Source organism: Nicotiana tabacum, chromosome 2, assembly GCF_000715075.1.
Source record: "Nicotiana tabacum cultivar K326 chromosome 2, ASM71507v2, whole genome shotgun sequence".
Classification (NCBI taxonomy): domain Eukaryota; kingdom Viridiplantae; phylum Streptophyta; class Magnoliopsida; order Solanales; family Solanaceae; genus Nicotiana; species Nicotiana tabacum.
The window spans coordinates 98,848,039-98,868,151 of NC_134081.1; the positions used below are offsets into that span (position 1 = coordinate 98,848,039).

General features: G+C 39.3%; 1 pseudogene; it reads left to right on the top strand.

Moving 5' to 3' along the window:
* Window positions 1-12,917: 12,917 nt before the first annotated feature.
* On the top strand, window positions 12,918-18,963 carry LOC142167779 (uncharacterized; annotated as a pseudogene).
* Window positions 18,964-20,113: the final 1,150 nt, after the last annotated feature.

The following is a 20,113-nucleotide window of genomic DNA, read 5'->3' on the forward strand; positions in this document are numbered from 1 at the left end:
GAATGAAAAAGTACATAGTTGAGTATGTAGCTAGGTGTCTAAATTGCCAGCAAGTTAAATATAAGCACCAGAGGCTAGGTGGCCTACTTCAGCAGATGACTATACCAGAGTGGAAATGGGAACGCATCACTATGGACTTTGTAGTTGGGTTGCCGCGAACCTTGCAGAAGTTTGATGCAGTTTGGGTCATTGTTGACAGGTTGACTAAGTCGGTACATTTTATTCCTGTTGTGACTACGTATACTTCAGAGAGGTTGGCCCAGATTTATATTCAGGAGATAGTTCGGTTGCACGGTGTGCCAATTTCTATCATATCATATAGAGGTCCTCAATTTACTTCACATTTCTAGAGAGCAGTACAGAGTGAGTTGGGGACCCGTGTAGAGCTCAGCACAGCCTTTCATCTGCAGACTGACGGGCAGTCAGAGCGGACAATTCAGATTTTGGAAGATATACTCAGGGCATGTGTCATTGACTTTGGAGGTCAGTTGGATCGTTTCTTGCCTTTGGCCGAGTTTGCTTATAATAACAGTTACCAATCCAACATTGAGATGGATCCATTTGAGGCTTTGTATGGTCGGCGATGTTGTTCGCCCATCGGATGGTTTGAGCCCGGTGAGACTAAGTTATATGGTACTGATTTGGTGAAAGATGCCTTGGAAAAGGTAAAGTTGATTCAGGAGCGACTTCGTACAGCACAATCCAGACAGAAGAGTTATGCGGATCAGAAAGCGCGTGATTAATCATTTATGGTAGGTGAAAAAGTTCTCTTGAAAGGCTCGCCGATGAAGGGAATCATGAGATTTGGGAAAAAGGGGAAATTGAGCCCAAGGTTTATAGGCCAATTTGAGGTGTTGAGGCGAGTTGGGGAGGTTGCTTATGAGCTTGCATTGCCACTCAGTCTATCTGGAGTTCATCCGATTTTCCATGTATCTATGCTCCGGAAGTATCATGCCGACCTATCACATATGTTAGACTTCAACACAGTTCAACTAGATAATAGCTTGGGATATGAAGAGGAGCCAGTTGTCATTGTTGATAAACAGGTTTGCCAGTTGAGGTCCAAGAGGATTTCTGCAGTTAAAGTCTAGTGGAGGGGCCAACCAGTCAAGGAAGCGACTTGGGAAGCCGAGGAAAACATGCGGAGCAGATATCCACACTTATTCATCACTTCAGGTATAATACTAAACCTGTTCGAGGACGAACGTTTGTTTTAGAGGTGGAGAATGTGATGACCCAAAATGTCATCTTTAAATATAATAATTGATTCTGTGTTCTAAGACCTCGAAAAGCACTATTTATCATTCTCGACTTGCGTGCGCAGTCCGTAAATTTTTCTGAAAAGTTTTTATGTGAAAAATGGATTAAAATGTGAATTAGAGCTTTAAAACTCAACGGAGTTGACTTTGGTCAACATTTTGAGCAAACGGACTCGGATCAGTGTTTTAACAGTTCCGGTAGGTCCGTATCGTGATTTGGGCGTATGCCCAGAATCAAATCCCGAGGTCCCTAGCCCGAGATATGGAATTTTGATAAAAAATTAAAAGTTTAAGTTCAAATAGTAACCGGATGCCGAATTATGTGCAAACGACCCCGAAATAGAATTTTGATGAATTCAACAGCTCTGTATGGTGATTTTGGACTTAGGAACGTGATCGGAATTCTATTTGGAAGTCCGTAGTGAAATTAGGCTTGAAATGGCTAAAATAGGAATTTAAAGTTTGGAAGTTTGACCGGAAGTTGACTTTTTTATATCGGGGTCGGAATCCAGTTCTGAAAATTTTCACAGCTCCATTATGTCATTTATGACTTGTGTGCAAAATTTGAGATCAATCGCACTTGATTTGATAGGTTTCGACATCGAATGTAGAAGTTGGAAATTCTAAGTCTCATTAAGCTTGAATTGGAGCATGATTCATGATTTTAGCGTCGTTTTATGTGATTTGAAGTTTCAAATAAGTTCGTATGATATTTTAGGACTTGTTGGTATATTTTGTTGAGGTCTCGAGGGCCTCGGGTGAGTTTCGAATGGTTAACGGATCAAAAGTTGGATATAAAAAGCTGCTGCAACTTTTCCTCTTCTGTTGGACATTCTGGGCTGTGATCGAGCCCAGATATCGAGCCCGGGTATCAAACCCAGATATCGAGCCCAAGTATCAAGCCTAGGGTTGACTAGGCTCAGGCTCGAGCTTGTGTATCGAAGCCATGATGGAAGGTCCAGCTCGAGGGCCATGATCGAAGGCAAGGCTCGAGTGCCAGGATCGAGACCCAAGATCGAGGGTCACAATCGAAGGCTCAAACTCGATGTCATGATTGAGGCTATGATCCAAGGACCAGGATCGATGCCATAATCGAGGCCATGACCGAGGTCTAGGCTCGAGCATGTGATCGAAGCCACGATCGAGGCCTAGGCTCGAGGGACATGATCGAAACTACGATCGAGGCCCCGTTCGAGGCCTAGTTCTGAAGGCTGTCTGGGAAGTTTTATAAAAAGAGGGCATTCGTCCCATTCGCCATTTGTAACAAATTGGAGCTTGAGCAAAGGCGATTTTGGATTAGATTTTCAAGGAAAGACATTGGGGTAAGTGATTCTAACTCGGATTTGGTCTATATACACAAATATATCATTATTTTCACCGTTTAATTAGTGTTTTGAGATTGAAATTTGAGAAATTTTTGAAATCTCATAGAAACAAATTTTCGAGATTTCGATATCAATTCGGAGTCGGAGTTGAGTGAAACTAGTATGGTTGGACTCGTAATTGAATGAGTTGTCGTATTTCATAACTTTTGCCGGATTCCGAGATGTGGGCCCCACAGACGAATTTTTAATTAATTTCGGGATTTTATTGAAAATGTAGTATTTTCTTATGGAATTGATTCCTATAATTTATAGTAATTGTATCGAATTATTTTGGCTAGATTCGAGCCAGACAGAATTGGATAATCGAGGATAGGGTTTACTAGTGGATTAAATTGGAGCAAGACGAGGTAAGTCTCTTGTCTAATCTTGTGAGGGGAAAATTACCCCATAGGTAATTAAAGTAATAATTCTTGCTAATTGTGGGGGCTACGTACGCACGAGGTGATGAGAGTCCGTGGGTAGCTACTATTAATGCTAAAGTCCGGGTAGTTTAGGACTCAAAGCATGAATTAACTTTATAAATTGTATTCTTTATTAATTAAATTATTTGATGTATATATTGTGAATTGTTATGAAAGAAAGTAAAAGACGAAATTTTCATATGCTTAATTTTTGTTTAGATTAATTAATTATTGAAATAAATTGTTATCCTCTCGAATAAATTTTACAATAAATACTCTTATTCCGGAGGTACATAAGAAAATGTCCTCCTTTCTTGTGAATCGGGCTGAACGCCTCGGCAAGATACATGCATCTATGGATCGTGCCGCACATCCCTTGGAAGTATACACAATATTCTGGATCAGGCCGAACGACCTCGGCAGAAATCGTGCTTAATAATAATAGTTACACGATACTTTGATAGTTTATTTCAGCTTGCAAAGCTAATTGATAAATTAGAAATTTATTGGAATTGAAGGAATTTAATTAATATATTGAGGATTGTTGCATTTGAAGGAATTTAATTATTTCTGTTGGTTAAATAAATTATTGTTATATTCTGTGAATCATGCTGATTTAGATATTCTAGTTTTATTTCAATTATTATTATTGACCCATAGTGAGTGTCAAAGTCGGCCATCTCGTCTCTACCACTTCGAGATTAGGCTTGATACTTACTGGGTACACGTTATTTACGTACTCATACTACACTTGCTGCACTTTTTGTGCAGGATCTGAGACAGGTACTAGTGGAGGACCTATCATCACATACCCACGTCATCCCGAGGCATAGTGGTGAGCTGCCTTTTTGAGCCGTTCTGCATCTACCAGTGTATCTTCTTATATTTACATTCTGTCTATTTTATTTCAGACAGTATTTGGAGTTTTATATAATCTACTAGATGCTCATACACTTGTGACACCAGGTCTTGGCACACACATTGATAAAATTTGGTATTTTATTATTTTTCTTGGAATAAAAGTTTAATCAATATACGTTTAATTTATTAGTTGGCTTACCTAATGGTAGTGTTGGGTGCCATCACGACCTATAGGTGAAATTGGGTCGTGACATTCCACAAAATTCGAAATTACGCCCCAAAACTCACCTATGGGGCCCACATCTCGAAATCCAATAAAACTCACAAAATTCGACAACCCTTCCAATTACGAGTTCAACCATACTAATTTCACTCAAATCCGACTCCGAATCGGTGTTCAAATCTCGAAAATTCATTTTATGAAGTTTTTATAATTTTTCCCAAATTTCCATCTCAAAGTACTAATCAGATGATGAAATCATTGATATATTCATGTATATTAACTAAATTCGAGTTAGAATCACTTACCCCGATAAATTTCTTGAAAAACCCTCGAAAAATCGTCTCAAACCGAGTACCAAAGTCCAAAAATAAAATAATGCCCTAAACCCCATTTATATAGTGCACCTCTGATCTCCCACTTTGCGGTCCGCAAAATTTTGAGCGCGGCTGCGCCCTGGGTCTCGCGATCGCGAAAAACTGGTGCGTCCGCGAAATTCTTGGGGCTGCACCGCCAAACTTTAGTATTTTGGCCATAATTTTCTCTACAGATATCCAAATGATGGTTCTTTACCTTTCGAGAAACTAGACACGAAGAGCTACAACTTTCATTTTTAAATCATCTCAAAATTTCTTGTATATCAAAAGATATAGGCTTCCGAAGTCGGACCAACGAATCTGCAGAACTCCCTGGAGCGCGGCCGCGGACAGAATTGTGCGGTCCGCAAAATTCCAAGTGCGGCCGCGAAATTCTGCTACGGTCCGCACTCTTATGTGCGGTCCGCGCCCCTCCTTCGCCTCAACACCTAAAAATGTGCGGTCTGCACCCCCAAAAGTGCCAGAACAATATTAGAGTACCGAAATACCCGGATTCGTTCAAAACTCACCCCGAAACTCATCCGGAACCTCCCAGACACAAACCATATATGAATTTCAATCATAAAATACGCTACGGACCTGCTCGCGCACTCAAAACACTAAAAGGAGGTCATCTTGACCATATATTGACCATGGACAAACTCCCAAATTTCTTAACTTTATTAATCTCTCAACCAATAATCTAAAAATACACCCAAGCCCCTCGGGACCTCAACCAAATATACTAATACGTTCCATAACATAACACGGACCTACTCGAGACCTCTAATCACATCAAATAACATCAAAACGTCGAATCGCATATCAAATCAAAATTTATGAACTTTGAAATTTTAAATTATATATCGTGTGCCGAAACATATCAAATCAATCCGGAATGACTTCAAATTTTGCACACAAGTCATATATTACATAACGAAGCCATTCAAATTTTCAGAATCGGATTCCGACCCCGATATCAAAAAGTCAACCCCCGGTCAAACTTTCCAAAATTTCGACTTTCGGCAATTCAAGCTTAATTCCACCACGGACTTCCAAATAATTTTTCGGACACGCTCCTAAGTCCAAAATTACCATACGGAGCTGTTGGAATTATCAGAATTCAAATCCGAGGTCTTTTATACCTAGGTCCACATCCGGTCAACTTTTCTATCTTAAATTTTCAATAATGAGACTAAGTGTCTCATTTCATTCCGAATTCCTTCCGGTCCCGAACCAACTAACCCGATAAGTCATAAATAAATTGTAAGGCATAAATTGATCAGTAAATTGAAGAACGGGGCCGTAATACTTGAAATGACCGACCGGGTCATTACATACATCAATATCTCATAGTTCCTATCAATATAGACATGAATAACGACGTCTTGGCAGTTTGTTCCACAATCCATTACAGAGAGTAATCCAATTAGAATGAATGAGGTTAATGGAAGAATGACCATCTAGAAGTCGTTTGTATTTTATAGATGAATATGCAAGTATATTAGTTTGTCAATGGCAATTCTTCAAATTCTTCGGTTTAAGATTAGAAAACGATCGAGAAGATTGGTTAACTTTTTTTTGGTACAAGAAACTTGGATAACGTACCCATTTAAGAAGGAATCATTTAGTTTTCATTATTTTATCAATTACAACTCTTCAAATCCTTCAGTTTTTAATTCATAAAAAGAAGCTTGGTTAATGTACCCATTTATGAAGGAATAACTTCGTTTTCTAACAGGTGTTAAAGTACATAATATTGCTAATTTTGTCTATTACAAGATTAGACGAAGGATAAAATGGTAATTCAAATTTCTATGGACATTTTGGCAATTCGACTTTGCACTTTGGAGCTTCCTACTTTTAATATAACTAGTTTTTGAACGCACGTGTGTCTATATCAATTAGTATAAAAGTAGGTGCGATGAACTAATTTTCTTTGTTATTTGGAAACATTTTATTGAAAGCGAAAGAAGATCAGAAATCTAACCGCAGCCATCTAGAGTATAATTGTTTTCCCTATATTATTTATAACTTTTTGGATAAATTTTGACATTCGTCTTTGTAATAAAATGTCAAGTTTTTCGCAAAAGTAATCTAAATGTTCTACTTTCGGGGTAATTTCATTTTAGACACTTTAACGTTCAAGTTCTCAAACAAAAAGAAAAAAACTGTAAGTATTGTCTTTGTGAAACTCTTGTAACTTTACTTTTAAAAATTACATTTCTCATACCTTCCACCTTGTCAAATTGTGAAGAAAAAAAAATATACTTGCTATAAATTTTACATTCATAATGATGATTAAACACCCCATAAAAAATATCTACGAAATTCATTTCTAACGCGTATTAGTCACACAAATTTTAAAAAAACGGTAGATCATATTTTTATGTACAATATATAGAAAACAATCTATTTGTTCAACAACTTATACAGATTTAAACTAATGTAGTTCTCTATTTATTAATCATACATTAATCATTTCACTTAAGTTTTTACAGAAATTCCACCAAAGGAAAATGATGCATTCTACTGACTATTCATCATCAGCACATCTTGTTTTTTTCCCTCAATACACTAATAGCCTGTTGGCCAAGTCGGAGAAATCAACTTATTTTGAGAAGAGCTTTTTTCAAAAATGCTTTTGAAAAAATACTTTTGGAGAGAAGCAGTTTGTGTTTGGCTAATCACTCCGAAAAGCACTTTTGACCAATAATTTGTGTTCGACCAAACTTTTCAAAAAATGCTTTTAAGTATCAAATTACGAATAAGGACATGAATAGATTTACTTAATAATTAATATTATGAGTAAATAAATAATCTCAAATTTTTTTTATTACATGCAATAATTAAATCTTTTCATTTTATTTAAGTACAATATGAAAATAAAATTTAAAAGTACTTAATTATTTTAATATAAGTTAAATATATTAAAAATCATTCAACAAATATAAAAACATTCACCCCTAAAGTCATTATATATTAAAAAGCTATTCTAAAAATAATAAAAAATATTTATACCTTAATATCCTAAGTATTAGGTTTGACGGTTATTTTAGTATATACTATATCTTGTTAAAGGTATTTTTGGTAAGAAGAAAAGTCAAAACTGCTTCTGCTTCTGCTTTTGGAAAGAAATTACTTTTTTCTGCTTCTCAGAAATTACTTCTGCTTCTTCCCAAAAATATTTTTTTCCCCAAAAAAGCTTGGCCAAACACCTCAAGTTAGGAAAAAAAGTACTTTCGGGAAAAAAAAAAACACTTCTAGCCTCTTGAGAAGCTTGGCCAAACAGACTATAATATATTCAATAATGTCGAAACTTTTGACTGCGAGATTGGCAAGTAATTCCAATGATTTTTGCAGAAAGTTAATATCGTATTACATGTCACCCAATAAATATGTGAGGACCCAAAATATCATCTTTAAATTTAATAAGTAATTCTGTGTTCTAAGACCTCAAAAAGCACAATTTATCATTTCTCGACTTGCGTGCACAGTCCGTAAAATTTTTCGAAAAGTTTTCATGTGAAAAATAATTAAAATGTGAAATAGAGCTTTAAAACTCAACTAAGTTGACTTTGGTCAACATTTTGAGCAAACAAACCCGGATCAGTATTTTGACAATTCCGATAGGTCAGTATCGTGATTTGGAACTTGGGGGTATGCTCGGAATCGAATTCCGAGGTCCCCAACTCGAGATATGGAATTTTGATGAAAAATTAAAAGCTTGAAAGGTTAAGGATTTCTAAGAAATTACTGATGTTGGATTTATTGACCTCGGGTCCGTATTTTAGTTCTGGAGCCTGGTATAGATTCACTATAATATTTATGATGTGTCTGCCGAATTTGGTGAGAATCGGAGTTGATTTGACGTGATTCGGACGTCCAGTTGTAAAATATAAGTTTTAAAGTTTTCTTGAAAACTTCCTTTGATTTTGTGTCCGATTCATAGTTCTAGGTGTTATTTTGGCGATTTGATCATGCGAGCAAGTTCGTATGATATTTTAGGACTTGTGTGCATATTTGGTTTGGAGCCCCGAGGGCTCGGGTGAGTTTCGGATAGGCTACGGGATGTTTTGGACTTTGAAAATCTGGTATTTTGCTGCAGCAGGTGTTCTGGCATGTCCTTCTTCGCGTTCGCGAAGGTACTCTCGCGAGCATGAAGAGTAAACTGGGCAGCTGTATTTTTCTTCTTCACGAACGAGAAGGCTTGGTCGCGAACGCGAAGAGATGGGGGCATTACCCTTCGCGAACGCGACCAGCTCCTCGCGAACGCGTAGTGTTAGGCACACCTGGGGGAGGGTCGATCATTCCTTCAGCGCGAATGCGAGCTATGCCTCGCAAACGCGAAGGCCAGGGGGGAAAACCTTCGCGAACGCGAAAACCACAGGCTGCTACTCATCGCGAACGCGACAGGCCTTCGCGAACGCGAAGAAGGCCTGCCCCCTGTGACTTAAAAAAGAACCAAAAACGGGATTTTTTCTATTTTTTACAAACCCTCAATTATAACTCGGCTTAGGGGCGATTTCAAAGGAGTTTTTCACGATTTCAAACTGGGTAAGTGTTCTTTATCATATAGTGATTGTATTTCATAAATCTAAGCCTATATTCATCATTTATTTCGGATTTAGATGGAAGAAATTAGAATTTTTGTAAAACTTTCCAAAAATGAAAAATTAAGATTTGAAGGTCCATTTGATATCAGAATTGGATAAATTTGGTATGGTTGAACTCGTATCAGAACGAGTGTTCGGATTTCATGAGTTTTTTCGGCATTTGAGACGTGGGTCCCACAGCCAAATATTTTAATGAATTTCAAATTTTTATTTGGAAAATTTGTAAATTCATATGGAATTAATTCATATGATTCGTATTGAATATATCGAATTGTTTGTGAATAGATTTGAAGCTTTCGGAGGCAAATTTAAAAGGAAAAGTTGTGGTTGAATAATTGATTGGAATTTGCAAAGCGAGGTAAGTGTCGTGGTTAACCTTGACTTGAGGGAACAGAACCCTTAAATTATTTGTTATGTGAATTGCATGTGAACGACGTATAGGCGAGGTGACAAGTGTCTATACGTCGTGAAATTAATTGTTTGCCTGCTTACTTGAAAAATCATAAATTATTTTTAATCATAAATTAATTATTATAATTATTGTTTCTCTCTTATTCTTTGTCAAATATTAATTCTTGAATTCCTGCAATAATTGTTACATGCTATTTGAATTATGTGCCTTAATTGTTATTTGAATATTAAACTGCCTATTTGCTCCCTGATTTCCATAATAATTTGCTATTTGTCATTGTTTGCTTCATAATTAAATCATAATTATTGTATGCTTGTTGTCTTATAATTTTATATTAATTGTAACATTTATTGGGAAAATTTCTTCTATAAGAATTGGTAAATGAATATGTTGGAGGAGCGGGTTGCACGCCGCAACATGATTGATTATAATGAATATATTGGAGGATCGGGTTGCACGCCGCAACAGACTTAATAAAAAGTCAATATTGGAGGATCGGGTTGCACGCCGCAACAGACTTATTAAAAGTCAATATTTGTGGATCGGGTTGCACGCCGCAACAGACTTATTAAAAAGTCAATATTGGAGGATCGGGTTGCACGCCGCAACAGACTTATTAAAAGTCCATATTGGAGGAGCGGGTTGCACGCCGCAACAGAACCGAATGTGAATATATTGTGAGAGCTGGTTGCACGCTGCAATAGAACTGAATGTGAATATATTGTGAGAGCGGGTTGCACGCTGCAACATAATTGATGGAAATGATAATTGATTATGACTGTTGCGTTGGCTTCAATAATAATAAATGAGTTACCTGATTTAATTCTATTATTTTTGGTTGTTATTAATACTGTGTACAGGTTAATGTAAGTGAACCGCCTTAGCCTCGTCACTATTTCGTCGAAGTTAGGCTCAACACTTACCAGTACATGGGGTCAATTATACTGATACTATACTCTGCACTTCTTGTGCAGATTTTGGAGTTGGTCCTAGCAGCGTACCGTAGACTTGCTCGGATTTCAGCTATTCAGAGGAGACTTGAGGTATAACTGCATGGTGTTCGCAGTTCTGAAGTCCCTGTCTACTTTATTTTAGCTGTGTATTTATTTCCAGGCAATTTTATTTTATTCAGACTTTTATTTGTATTTATTCTAGAAGCTCGTACACTTGTGACACCAATTCTGGGATGGTATTTAGACACCGTTGTTTTTATGGATTATTCACTATATTTCAAACTTGCTTCCGCATTTGTTCTTGGATTATTAATAATTTAAAAATTGGTTAATAGTATTCTAACGTTTGCTTGCCTAGCAAGTGAAATGTTAGGTGCCATCACGATCCGAAGGTGGGAATTTCGGGTCGTGATAGTTGGTATCAGAGCACTAGGTTACATAGGTCCACGAGTCACGAGCAAACTTAGTAGAGTCTGAAGGATCGGTACGGAGACGTTTGTACTTATCTCTCAGAGGCTATGAAGTTTAGGAACAATATCACTTCTTTCTTATTCTGTCGTGCGATTGTATTCTATCATCGATGATTGAACCATTATACTCTTATTCTCTCGCAGATGGTGAGAACACGTAATACCTCTACCGATAGACAGGGACCAGAACCCCCAGTGGCAACTATGGCTAAGGGTAGAGGTCGAGGCTGAGGTCGTGCTAGAGGCCGAGGCAGAGGCCGAGGTAGAGCTCAGTCCAGAGCTCGAGCAACTGCACCTGTTGTAGAACCTCAGGTAGACCTTCAAGAGGAGGTCCCAGTTCAGAATGTACCAATTGGACCAGTTCAGGTCCCGGAAGGATTCATAGCCCACTCAAGTGCTTCAGGATGCTCTAGTCCGATTGGTAAGTCTTATGGAGGGCGTGGCCCAGAATGGTACATTTCCAGTGGCACCAGCCGTCTCACAGGCTGGGGGAGGAGCACAAACTCCCACTACTCCCGCTCCGGAGCAGATGGCTCCCCAGAATCAGGCTCCAGCAGCCCCGCCAGTTGGGGTAGTTCAGCCAGTTGTTGCGGCACAAACCAGTGATAGGCCCGCCATGTCTTTTGAGGCCTTATTGAGACTGGATAAGTTTACTAAGATCTTTCCAGTTCACTTCAATGGTACACCTTCTGAGGACCCACAGGATTATCTTGAACGCTGCCATGAGGTGTTGCGGAGCATGGGTATAGTTGAGACCAATGGGGTTGATTTTGCTGTATTTCAGATGACGGGTTCCGCCAAGAGGTGGTGGAGAGATTATACATTGACCCGACCAGTCAGATTGCATGCACTTACCTGGGAGCAGTTCTCTCAGCTATTTCTGGAGAAGTTCCTCCCTATCACACTAAGAGAGGAATTCCACAAGCAATTTGAGCGTCTACAGCAGGGCAGTATGACTGTTACTCAGTATGAGTCCAGTTTTGTGGATTTGGCCCGTCATGCTCTCCTATTACTACCCACGGAGTGAGAGAGAGTGAGGAGGTTTATTGAGGGACTCACTCACCCCATCAGACTTCAGATGGCCAAGAAAACCGGAAGTGAGATTTCTTTTCATGCGGCTGCAAATGTCGCCAGGAGGATCGAGATGGTTCTTGCACAGGAGAGAGGGCAGAGGTCTGATAAGAGGCCTCGTCAGTTCGGTGATTTCAGTGGTGCCTCGTCTGGAGGCAGGGGTAATTTTGGTAGGGGTCATCCTCCCAGACCGTTTCATTCAGCACTTCATGTATCTCCCGGTGCTTTAGGGAGTCACGGTCCTATTATGCCTTACTCTGGGCAGCCAGTATTCAGTGCACATTCAGCTCCTATCCGTGCACCACCACTCCAGAGTTACTACAGTGGTTATCCGGCCCACTTTGGTCAGCTTCAGCTTCAGCTTCAGCAGCCACGGCATCAGGATGGGTGTTATGAATGTGGGAACATTGGTCACATCAGGAGGTATTTCCCTAGATTGGCGAGTAACAGATCTCGGCAGGATTCTCGTGCCATCGTACCGGCACTGGTTGCTTCACTGCCTGGTCAGCCAGCTAGAGGCAGGGGTCAGGCAGCTAGAGGTGGAGGTCAGGCCATTAGAGGTGGAGGTCAGGCCATTAAAGGTGGAGGCCAGCCAGTTAGAGATCGTCCCAGAGATGCAGTTCAGAGTGGTGGGGCCCAGCCCAGATTTTATGCTTTTCCAGCTAGGCCTGAGGCCGAGTCATCTGATGCTGTGATCACAGGTATTATTCCAGTTTGCCTTAGAGATGCTTCAGTTCTATTTGATCCAGGATCTACTTATTCCTATGTGTCCTCCTATTATGCTTCATATTTGGTTGTGCCTTGTGATTCTCTGAGTGCTTCTGTGTGTGTATCTACACCGGTGGGAGACTCTGTCGTAGTAGATCATGTCTATCGTTCATGTGTGGTTACTATTGGTAATCTTGAGACTAGTATGGATCTTCTACTTCTTGATATGTTAGATTTTGATGTCATCTTGGGTATGGATTGGTTGTCTCCTTATCATGCTATATTGGACTTGCATGCCAAGACAGTGACCCTAGCTATGCCGGAGTTACCTCAGTTAGAGTGGAAAGGAACTCCTGGCCATTCTGCCAGCAGGGTTATTTCTTATATGAAAGCTCGGCGTATGGTAGAGAAAGGGTGTCTAGCCTATTTGGCTTATATTCGTGATCCCAGTGCGGATGTTCCTTCTATGGACTCAGTACCAGTTGTTCGTGAATTTCCAGAAGTATTTCCTGCAGATTTGCCGGGGATGCCACCCGATAGAGATATTGACTTCTGTATTGATTTGGCTCCGGGCACTCAGCCCATTTCTATTCCACCATACCGTATGGCCCCGCCGGAGTTGAAAGAATTGAAAGAGCAGTTACAAGACTTGCTTGATCAGGGATTCATTAGACCCAGTGTCTCGCCCTGGGGTGCACCAGTATTATTTGTAAAGAAGAAAGATGGCTCTATGCGGATGTGTATAGACTATCGGCAGTTGAACAAGGCCACTATCAAAAACAAATATCCGCTGCCATGAACTGATGACTTATTTGATCAGCTTCAGGGTGCCAAGGTATTTTCAAAGATTGATTTGAGATCTGGTTACCATCAGTTGAAGATTAGGGCATCTGATATCCCTAAGACAGCTTTTCGGACTCGGTATGGGCATTACAAGTTCCTAGTGATGTCATTTGGGTTGACAAATGCTCTAGCAGCATTTATGGATTTGATGAATCGGGTGTTCAAGCCTTATTTGGATTCTTTTGTGGTTGTATTCATTGATGATATCTTGATTTACTCCAGCAGTCGAGAGGAGCATGAGCAACATCTTCGAAGTGTGCTTCACACTTTGAAGAATAATCAGTTATATGCCAAGTTTTCAAAATGTGAGTTTTGGATAGACTCAGTTGCCTTTTTGGGTCATGTTGTATCGGCAGAAGGCATAAAGGTGGATCCTAAGAAGATTGAGGCTGTTCAGAATTGGCCTAGACCTACTTTAGTTATAGATATTCGGAGTTTCCTGGGTTTAGCAGGTTATTATCGTCAGTTCGTGGAAGGGTTTTCATTTATAGCAAGCCCATTGACCAGATTGACACAGAAAGGTGTCCCGTTCAGATGGTCAGACGAGTGTGAGTTGAGCTTTCAGAAGCTCAAGACCGCTTTGACCACGGCGCCAGTGTTGGTATTACCCACAGGTTCAGGATCGTATACGGTATATTGTGACATATCTCACATTGGGCTTGGTGCAGTATTAATGCAAGATGGAAAGGTAATTGCATATGCATCACGGAAGTTGAAAGTTCACGATAAGAATTATCATGTTCATGACTTAGAATTGACAACCATTGTTCATGCGCTGAAGATTTGGAGGCATTACCTCTACGGTGTCTCGTGTGAGGTATTTACTGATCATCGTACCCTCCAGTATCTGTTCAAACAAAAGGATCTTAATTTGAGGCAAATAAGATGAATGGAGTTGTTGAAAGACTATGATATCACCATTTTGTATCACCCCGGAAAGGCCAATGTGGTGGCCGATGCCTTGAGTAGAAAGGTTGTGAGTATGGGCAGTCTTGCGTATATTCCGGTTGGTGAGAGGCCATTAGCTACAGATGTTCAGACTTTGTCTAATCAGTTCGTGAGGTTAGATGTTTCAGAACCCAGTCGGGTTCTAGCTTGCACAGTCGCTCGGTCTTCTTTATATGAGCGCATCAGAGAGAGGCAGTATGATGATCCTCACTTACTTGTCCTTAAGGACACAATATAGCACGGTGATGCCAAACAGGTTGTTGTGGGGGAAGATGGGGTTCTAGGAATGCAGGGTCGTATTTGTGTGCCTAATGTGGATGGACTTCGTGAATTAATTCTTGAAGAAGCACACAGTTCCAGGTATTCTATTCATCCAGGTACCGCTAAAATGTATCAAGATTTGCGGCAACATTATTGGTGGAGGAGAATGAAAAAGGATATAGTTGCATATGTAGCTCGGTGTCTGAATTGTCAGCAAGTTAAGTACGAGCATCAGAGACCTGGTGGTTTGCTTCAGAAGTTAGAAATTCCTGTGTGGAAGTGGGAGCGTATCACTATGGATTTTGTTGTTGGGCTCCCACGGACTAAGAGAAAATTTGACGCAGTTTGGGTCATTGTGGAAAGGTTGACCAAGTCAGCAAATTTCATTCCAGTGGTAGTTACCTATTCTTCAGAGAGGTTAGTTGAAATTTACATTCGTGAGATTGTCCGCCTTCACGGTGTGCCCGTGTCTATTATTTCAGATCGAGGTACGCAGTTTACCTCACATTTCTGGAGGGCTGTACAGCGTGAGTTAGGCACGCGGGTGGAGTTGAGTACAACATTTCATCCACAGACAGACGGACAGTCAGAGCGCACTATTCAGATATTGGAAGATATGCTCCGCGCTTGTGTTATAGACTTTGGAGGTTCTTGGGATCATTTCTTGCCACTTGCGGAGTTTGCTTATAATAATAGCTACCAGTCGAGCATTCAGATGGCTCCATATGAGGCATTATACGGAAGGCGATGCCGATCGCCAGTTGGTTGGTTTGAACTGGGAGAGGCTCGGTTGTTGGGTACCGATTTGGTACAGGATGCCTTGGATAAGGTCAAGATTATTCAGGATCGACTTCTCACAGCTCAGTCTAGACAAAAGAGTTATGCCGACCGAAAAGTTCGTGATATTGCATTCATGGTTGGAGAAAGAATATTGCTCTGGGTTTCACCTATGAAAGGTGTAATGAGGTTCGGAAAGAAGGTCAAGTTGAGCCCTAGGTATATCGGACCCTTTGAAATTCTTGAAAGGGTGGGTGAAGTAGCCTACAGGCTTGCATTACCACCTAGTTTATCAGCGGTTCATCCGGTGTTCCATGTGTCTATGCTTCAGAAATATCATGGTGATCCGTCCCATGTGTTAGATTTCAGCTCAGTCCAATTGGACAAAGATTTGACTTACGAGGAGGAGCCGGTGGCTATTCTAGCCCCGCAGGTCTGACAGTTGAGGTCAAAGAGTTATCCTTCAGTTCGGGTGCAATGGAGAGGTCAGCCGTCATAGGCATCTACCTGGGAGTCCGAGTCGGACATGCGAAGTAAATATCCACACTTATTTACCAGCTCAGGTACTTTTTTTTCTAACTCCGTTCGAGGACGAACGGTTGTTTTAGAGTTGGAGAATGTGATGACCCAAAATGTCATCTTTAAATTTAATAAGTAATTCTTTGTTCTAAGACCTCGAAAAATACTATTTATCATTCCTCGACTTGCATGCATAGTCCGTAAAAATTTTCGGAAAGTTTTCATGTGAAAAATAATTAAAATGTGAAATAGAGCTTCAAAACTCAACTAAGTTGACTTTGGTCAACATTTTGAGAAAAAGGACCCGGATCAGTGTTTTGACAATTTCGGTAGGTCCGTATCATGATTTGGGACTTGGGCGTATGCCTGGAATCGAATTCCGAGGTCCCTAGCTCGAGATATGGAATTTTGATGAAAAATTAAAAGCTTGAAAGCTTAAGGATTTCTAAGAAATTACTAATGTTGGCTTTATTGACCTCGGGTCCGTATTTTAGTTCTGGAGCCCGGTATAGGTCCACTATAATATTTATGACGTGTCTGCGGAATTTGGTGAGAATCGGAGTTGATTTGACGTGATTCGGATGTCCGGTTGTAAAAATATAAGTTTTAAAGTTTTCTTGAAAACTTCCTTTGATTTGTTATCTGATTCATAGTTCTAGATGTTATTTTGGCGATTTGATCGCGCGAGCAAGTTCGTATGATGTTTTAGGACATGTGTGCATGTTTGGTTTGGAGCCCCGAAGGACTCGGGTGAGTTTCGGATAGGCTACGAGATGTTTTGGACTTTGAAAATCTGGTATTTTGCTGCAGCACGTGTTCTGGCATGTCCTTCTTCGCGTTCGCGAATGTGAAGAGTAAACTAGGCAGCTGAATTTTTCTTCTTCGCGAACACGAAGGCTTGGTCACGAATGCGAAGCGATGGGGGCATTACCCTTCGCGAACGCGACCAGCTCCTCGCGAACGCGTAGTGTTAGGCACACCTGGGGGAGGGTGGATCATTCCTTCAGCGCGAATGCGAGCTATGCCTCGCGAACGCGAAGGCCAGGGGGGAAACCTTGGTGAACGCAAAGGAGGACTCGCGAACGCGAAAGCCACGGGCTGCTACTCATCGCGAACATGACAGGCCTTCGCGAACGCGAAGAAGGCCCGACCCTTGTGACTTAAAACAGAACCAAAAACGAGATTTTTCCCATTTTTCACAAACCCTCAATTATAACTCGGCTTAGGGGTGATTTCAAAGGAGTTTTTCACGATTTCGAACTGGGTAAGTGTTCTTTATCATATAATGATTGTATTTCATAAATCTAAGCCTATATTCATCATTTATTTCGGATTTAGATGGAAGAAATTAGAATTTTTGTAAAACTTTCCAAAAATGAAAAATTAAGATTTGAAGGTCCATTTGCTATCGGAATTGGACAAATTTGGTATGGTAGAACTCGTATCGGAACGAGTATTCGGATTTCGTTAGTTTTTCCGAGATTTGATACGTGGGTCCCACAGCAGAATATTTTAATAAATTTTAGATTTTAATCCGGAAAATTTATAAATTCATATGGAATTAATTCCTATGATTCATATTGAATATATCAAATTGTTTGTGAATAGATTTGAAGCTTTCGGAGGCAAATTTAAAAGGAAAAGATGTGGTTGAATAATTGATTGGAATTTGCAAAGCGAGGTAAATGTCGTGGTTAACCTTGACTTGAGGGAATAGAACCCTTAAATAATTTGTTATGTGAATTGCATGTGAACGACGTATAGGCGAGGTGACGTGTCTATACGTCGTCAAATTAATTCTTTGCCTGCTTACTTGAAAAAATCATAAATTATTTTTAATCATAAATTAATTATTATAATTATTGTTTCTCTCTTATTCTTTGTCAAATATTAATTCTTGAATTCCTGCATTAATTGTTATATGCTATTTGAATTATGTGCCTTAATTGTTATTTGACATTTAGTATATTAAATATTAAACGGACTATTTGCTCCCTGATTTCCATAATAATTTTCTATTTGTCATTGTCTGCTTCATAATTAAATCATAATTATTGTATGCTTGTTGTCTTATAATTTTATATTAATTGTTACATTTATTGGGAAAATTTCTTCTATAAGAATTCATAAATGAATATGTTGGAGGAGTGGGTTGCTCGCCGCAACAGGATTGATTATAATGAATATATTGGAGGATCGGGTTGCACGCTACAACAGACTTAATAAAAAGTCAATATTGGAGGATCAGGTTGCACTCCGCAACAGACTTATTAAAAAGTCAATATTGGAGGATCGGGTTGCATGCCGCAACATACTTGTTAAAAAGTTAATATTGGAGGATCGGGTTGCACGCCGCAACAGACTTATTAAAAGTTAATATTGGGGGATCAGATTGCACGCCGCAATAGACTTATTAAAAGTCAATATTGTGGGATCGGATTGCACACCGCAATAGACTTAATAAAACGTCAATATTGGGGATCAGATTGCACGCCGCAATAGACTTATTTAAAAGTCTATATATATACTTGATTGAAATAAATATATAACAGACTTGATTAAAATGAATATATTGGAGGAGCGGGTTGCACGCTGCAACAGAACTGAATGTGAATATATTGTGAGAGCGGGTTGCACGCTGCAACAGAATTGATGGAAATGATAATTGATTATGACTGCTGCGTTGGCTTCAATTATAATAAATGAGTTACCTGATTTAATTCTATTATTTTTGGTTGTTATTAATACTGCGTACAGGTTAATGTAAGTGAACCGCCTTAGCCTCGTCACTACTTCGTCGAGGTTAGGCTCAGCACTTACCAGTACATGGGGTCGGTTGTACTGATACTACACTCTGCACTTTTTGTGCAGATTTTGGAGTTGATCCCAGCGGCGAACCGTAGACTTGCTCGGATTTCAGCTATTCAGAGGAGACTTGAGGTATAACTACATGGCGTTCGCAGTTCTGAAGTCCCCGTCTACTTTATTTTAGCTGTGTGTTTATTTTCAGACAATTTTATTTTATTCAGACATTTATTTGTATTTATTCTAGAAACTCATGCACTTGTGACACCAATTCTGGGATGGTATTTAGACACCGTTGTTTTTATGGATTATTCACTATATTTCAAACTTTGCTTCCGCATTTGTTCTTGGATTATTAATAATTTAAAAATTGTTTAAAAATTGGTTAATATTATTCTAACGTTGGCTTGCCTAGCAAGTAAAATGTTATGCGCCATCACGATCCGAAGATGGGAATTTCGGATCGTAACAAAATACAACTCCCTACATAGAAGGTAGTAGTAAAAAATGAACTTGTCTAATAAGAAAAGAATATATTTACCTGTGATGTACTAAGATAATGCTGAGCAAAGTACCTGAAAAGGGAATTTGTGACAGAAACAAGAGAAATAGGAACTTTTAGTTGTGCACTTCTATAGATTGCAGTAAAAAATGTCAAAGATTGTGCAAAAAGAATATTACAGTGCAAGCTGAAAGGAACAACAACAAAGAATGAAATGTGAAAAGATTTGTAAATAACAATTAAAAAAATTTATGTAACTGACACACTGCAATAACAACTGGCAGATGAAATAATTCTCCACATTTAGCTTGTATATTTTATAAAAAGTTTCAGTTTCACTGTTGCGCTTTAACACGCATCCTAAGAAAACCAAAGACCTTACTAAAAGATTGTCCTATTAAAGGCTGGCCACTTGAACTCATCTAAATGTTTCTCTTTCTTTGGATTTTATCACTTTTTTTGTTAACTTTATTAAATTATTTTCTTTTTGTTATCTTTACAAAATAATGGCAAAATAGTCACCAACACTACAACTCTTTAATTATGTCACGACCCAAAATCCTAACCTGTCGTGATGGTGCCTATCTCAATACTAGGCAAGCCGACAACATCAATAACCCACGATTTCCTTTCAATTTAAAAATGTAACGTTTAATACAATACCAAAATCTAGCAAATTCCGATACAACATTCCCAAAACCTGGTGTCACTGAGTACATGAGCATCTAATATGAGTACAAGTCTGG